Below are 6,000 nucleotides of genomic sequence, written 5' to 3' on the forward strand. Positions count from 1 at the left end.
TGTGAGTAAGGCAAGCAGGATTTGACTTCTGCGTTCTTAAAAACAGCAATGAGTTGCCATTGATGCATTTTGGAAGACAATACCCACCTCCGTTACATTGACATGCGTTATTTTCTGAATTTCCTCTTCTGATCATTACTGCATGTTAAGATACTTGGATGTAAATAGTTCTTCTATGTAGGCTGCCTCTCTCTGGATTCTTTCACTGATGCCTCTGTTCAGTGCCTCTCATCACAGAATTCACCATCATGGAAGCAATTCTGATGTTGCAAATGATCAGAAATCATTTAAGGCTAGATCAGTCCTTCAGGTGCAGCCCTCAGAAGAGGCAAAGTCAGTGTGGCCCTTGAAAGGATGCAGCTTGCTTCTCCCCTTGTGCCTGGCCAGCTATTCTTGCCAGTGAGTGGGGCAGGGAGAAGCTCTTGCAACTCCCTGTCTTGTTCATCCCCTCCCCACCCACTTGCTTATAGGTCAGACCATCTGGAAATCATACATCTTGCTTGACACAAGAGCCAGACCCAACAGCCAGTTAGGTCTTACTCTGCTGAGCAGTAAGATGGGGAAGAGGGGAGAATTTACTCCACTTATTTCCTTTCTCAACTGAGTAAAACAAGGGCACAATGTGACTGTAAATATATAGGCAAACAATTTATTATTTATTGAATGCCATTATTCCATTCGCTGGTCAGTGTTATGGAAACACAGAGGAAGGCAAGGCCTCTGCCTCAAGGAGCTAACAATCTAAATGCAACATAGACAAGATAGGTTTAGATATAACGTGGTATCTAAATTAGAAAAGAAATAGCTTCTGTTTATAGATATACACGTCTTAGACAGCAATGATGGGAAAGGAAACAGAAAAAGAATATGAGTGTTATATGGTAGAGGAGACTGGCAAAGTATTACAATCTGTAGAGTTGGATAAGGGTATGGTGGTGGTTATTTAGCTCATAGAATATGGTGTATCCAAGTAGCAGATCACTAAACTGGCTGTTGGATTGTTTCCAATGTTCCCCAAGTATGTGACAATTGCTGTGTTTCTCTTTAGCTAAGGAATCTTATTCTGTGATACTTAGCCGCAGTTATTCATTGTCTAAAAGGAATCTTTACCACCCTTACAAAAACAATGAGAAAATTTCATGGTTGTGAAAGCAACGCACAGTACATAGGAATGCCCATACTGGGTCAAATCAATGGTCCATCTTGAACTGCCCTCCGACAGTGGCCAATGCCAGGTACTCCAGAGGGAATAAACAGAACAGGCAGTCATCGAGTGATCCATCCCCTGTTGTCCACTCCCAGTTTCTGGCAGTGAGAGGGTAGGGACACTCAGAGCATGATGTAGCATTCCTGACCATCTTGGCCAATAGTCATTGATGGACCTATCCTCCATGAAGTTATCTAATTCTTTTTTGAACCCTGTTATAGTACAAGTTCCACAGGTTGATTGTGCGTTGTGTGAAGAACTATTTCCTTTTGTTTGTTTTAAATGTGCTGCCTATTAATTTCATTGGGTGACCCCTGGTTCTTGTGTTACATGAAGGAGCAAAGAATACTTTTTCTCCACACCATTCATGATTGTACAGACTGCTATCATACACCCCCCCCCTTAGTCACATCTTTGCCAAGCTGAAAAGCCTCAGTCTTTTTAATTTCTTCTCATATGGAAGCATACCCCTGATCATTTTTGTTGCCTTGCTCTGTACCTTTTCCAGTTCTAATCTATCTTTTTTTGAGATGGGGCAACCAGAACTGCATGAACTATTCAAAGTGTGGGCATGTCAAGTAATTTATATAGTGGCATTATTATATTTTCTGTCTTATTATCTATCCATTTTCTAATGGTTCCTAACATTTTGTTAGCTTATTTGACTGTCGCTGCACATTGAGTGGATGTTTTCAGAGAACTATCCACAAAGACTCCAAGATCTCTTTCTTGAGTGGTAACAGCTAATTTAGATTCCATCATTTTGTATGTATAGCTAGGATTATGTTTTCCAATGTGCATTACGTTGCATTTATCAACATTGAATTTCATCTGCATTTTGTTGCCCAGTCACCCAGTCTTACCAGATCCTTTTGTAACTCTTTGCAGTCTGCTTTGGACTTTACTATCTTGAGTAATTTTGTATCATCTGCAAATTTTGCCACCTCATTGTTTACCCATTGTTCCAAATCATTTATGAATATGTTGAACAGTGCTGGTCCCAGTACAAATCCCTAGTATTTACTTCTCTCCATTGTGAAAACTAACCATTTATTCCTACCGTTTGTCTCCTGTCTTTTAACCAGTTTCTGATCCATGAGAGGGCTTTCCCTCTTATCCCATGACTGCTTACTTTGCTTAAGAGCCTTTGGTGAGGGGCCTTGTCAAAGGTTTTCTGAAAGTCCAATTACATTATATCCACACGATCACGCTTGTCCACACGTTTGTTGCCCTCTTCAAAGAATTCTAATAGATTGGTGAATCATGATTTCCCTTTACAAAAGCCATGTTGCCTCTTCCCCAACCAATCATTCAGTGTAGAGCCAGAAATAGGGTAGACCAGTGCTGCATAAGCTTTTTCATACACTGTAGCTCTGCCATTATATACCAATCCTGAATGTAACCTTCCTCTGCTATCTCAGGCACAGGCTTCTTATGAGCAGAGTTACCAGTTGCAATGAATTCTATAGTGAACATAAGAACGGCCATACTGAGTCAAACTAAAGGTCCATCTAACCCAGTATCCTGTCTTCCGACAGTGGGCAATGCCAGGTGCCCCAGAAGGAATGAACAGAACAGGTAATCATCAAGTGATCCATCCCTGTCGCCCATTCCCATCAAACAGGGTAGAGATACCATCCTTGTCCATCCTGGCTAATAGCTATTGATGAGCCTATCCTCCATGAATTTATCTAGTTCTTTTTTGAACCCTGTTATAGTCTTGGCCTTCACAACATCCTCTGGCAAGGAGTTCCACAGGTTGACTGTGAGTTGTGTGAAAAAAATACTTCCTTTTGTTTGTTTTAAACCTGCTGCCTATTAATTTCATTTGGTGACCCCTAGTTCTTGTGTTATGAGAAGGAGTAAATAACACTTCCTTATTTACTTTCTCCACACCAATCATGATTTCATAGACCTCAATCATATCCCCCCTTAGTCTTCTCTTTTCCAAGCTGAAAAATCCCAGTCTTTTTAATTGCTCCTCATACAGCAGCCGTTCCATACCCCTAATAATTTTTGTTGTCCTTTTCTGTACCTATTCCAATTCCAATATTGAGATGGGTGACCAGACCTGCACGCAGTATTCAAGATGTGGGCATACCATGGATTTAGATAGAGGCAATAAGATATTTTCTGTCTTATGATCTATCCCTTTCTTAATGATTCCCAACATTCTGTTCACTTTTTTGACTGCCGCTGGACATTGAGTGGATGTTTTCCATCCACAATGACTCCAAGATCTCTTTCTTGAGTGGTAACAGCTATTTAGACACCATCATTTTATATGTATAGTTGGGATTATTCCTTCCAATGTGCATTACTTTGCATTTATCAACATTGAATTTCATGTGCCATTTTGTTGCCCAATCACCCAGTTTTGAGAGATCCTTTTGTAGCTCTTTGCAGTCTGCCTGAGACTTAACTATCTTGAATAGTTTTGTATCATCTGCAAATTTTGCCACCTCACTGTTTACTTCTTTTTCCAGATCATTTATGAATATATTGAATAGGACTGGGCCAGTACAGACCCCTGGGGACACCACTATTTACCTCTCTCCATTGTGAAAAGTGGCCATTTATTCCTACCATTTGTTTCCTATCTTTTAACCAATTACGAATCCATGAGAGAACCTTCCCTCTTATCCCATGACTGGTTACTTTGCTTAAGAGCCTTTGGTGAGGGACCTTGTCAAAGGCTTTCTGAAAATCTAAATACACTATATCCCCCTTGTGCACATGTTTGTTGACCCCCTCAAAGAATTCTAGTAGATTGGTGAGGCATGGTTTCCCTTTACAAAAACCATGTTGACTATTCCCCAACAAATTATGTTCATCTATCTGTCTGACCATTTTGTTCTTTACTATAATTTCAGTTTGCCTGGTACTGAAGCCAGGCTTACCAGTCTGTAATTTCCGTGGTCACCTCTGGAGCCCTTTTTGAAAATTGGCATCACATTAGCTATACTCCAGTCATTTGGTACAGAAGCTGATTTAAATGATAGGTTACAGACAACAGTTAGTAGTCCTGCGATTTCACATTTGAGTTCCTTCAGAACTCTTGGGTGAATACCATCTGGTCCTGGTGACTTATTACTGTTTAGTTTACCAATTTGTTCCAAAACCTCCTCTAATGACACCTCAATCTGGGACAGTTCTGTTATGAATTACACCTGAAACCTGAGAGGACAGGCACACAACTGCTACGAATTACACCTGGTAGGACACGCACACAAATGCTGCAAATATAGGACACGCACAGTTCGAATCTAGGCTGAGGCACATAAACAAAGTCCACAACTGCAGCTCAGATTTGTCACCTAAAAAGAATGGCTCAGGTTTGGGAATCTCCCTCACATTCTCAACCGTGAAGACTGATACAAAGAATTCATTTAGTTTCTCCACAATGGCCTTATTGTCCTTGAGTGCTCCTTTAGTATCTCCATCGTCCTGTGGCCCCACTGATTGTTTACTAGGCTTTCTGCTTCTGATGTACTTAAAAAAATGTTTGCTATTACTTTTTGAGTCTTTAGCTAGTTGTTCTTCAAATTCTTTTTTGGCCTTTCTAATTATATTTTTACACTTCATTTGCCAGAATTTATGCTCCTTTCTATTTTTCTCATTAGCATTTAACTTCCACTTTTTAAAGGATGCCTTTTTGCCTCTCACTGCTTCTTTGTTGTTTAGCCACGGTGGCTCTTTTGTGGTTCTTTTACTATGTTTTTTAATTTGGGGTATACATTTATGTATATACATATATAGTGGTTTTATGATCTGGTCAAATGTCCATTATGTATAAAGATGTGACTATCACACTCATTTTATCTAGTCACCCCAGTCCAGATTTGAATCCATATCCCAGAGATGAAGGGCTAGTGCACTTACTGTCTCTGCCAATTTATGCTGGTATAGCATGCTGTTTCCTAGGCTTTAGAAGCCTTTCTGAACAATGACTGTTGGCATGTCTGACTCTAAGAAGAGAAGGATTGTTAGAGAAAACATCTGTAGACAGATTAAATTTAAGGAATTGAAAAGAAAAAACTCAGTCCCCTTTTCAGTGATACTATAATAGTAGTTACACTAATAGCAATGGTCAGAGAAAGCCTCAGCTCCAACAAGGCTTATTCACACTTCATCATGGTACTGGTGAGGGCTTAGAACTGCTTGCAAATGTCAGCATCGATTGCCAAAGCCCAGAATTTAGCATAGAGGTGCCAAGTGCCTCTCTTGTGAGCCAAATAGTTTCTAGGCTACCACAGAGTATTGTGAGGTAAATGCCATTTTAAAATAGCAATGGGGAATTAAAAGCACACTCTCAGGTTAAAAATCAGGGCTGAGATTTTCAAAGCCACATAAGAGATTTGGATGCCTAATTCCTTTTAATTTTAATGGGAATGGGGCCTCTAAATCACTTAGGTAGCTTTGGATGTCTCAGCCCATAGGTCAAAATTCTGCTCTCATTTATACTGGTGCTTTGCCATTGCTGCAGTGGATTTGCACTGGGGAGAACAGGATTTGGATCATACATTTTAAAAAATACATGTGCCATTTATGAGAACCTTACAGAAGTGAGGCCCTGATCCTGAAATTGTCGGGTCTGTCTTGAACCCATATGTAGCATGACTGAAGGCAATGGATTACACCGTGAACTGCAGGATCAGAGCCTAAAACTGGAAGAGATTTAATGCTCTAATTTCCTTTTAATTATTATTCTGGTAGTTTAGTTTTTGCAGTTCACTCAGCTTGGGAAGTGAATGTCTCTTTGGCTCTTGTGCTCTAGCATAGTGCTGCAGTGT

Source organism: Lepidochelys olivacea, assembly GCF_965140295.1.
Source record: "Lepidochelys olivacea isolate rLepOli2 genome assembly, chromosome: 6".
NCBI lineage: Eukaryota > Metazoa > Chordata > Testudines > Cheloniidae > Lepidochelys > Lepidochelys olivacea.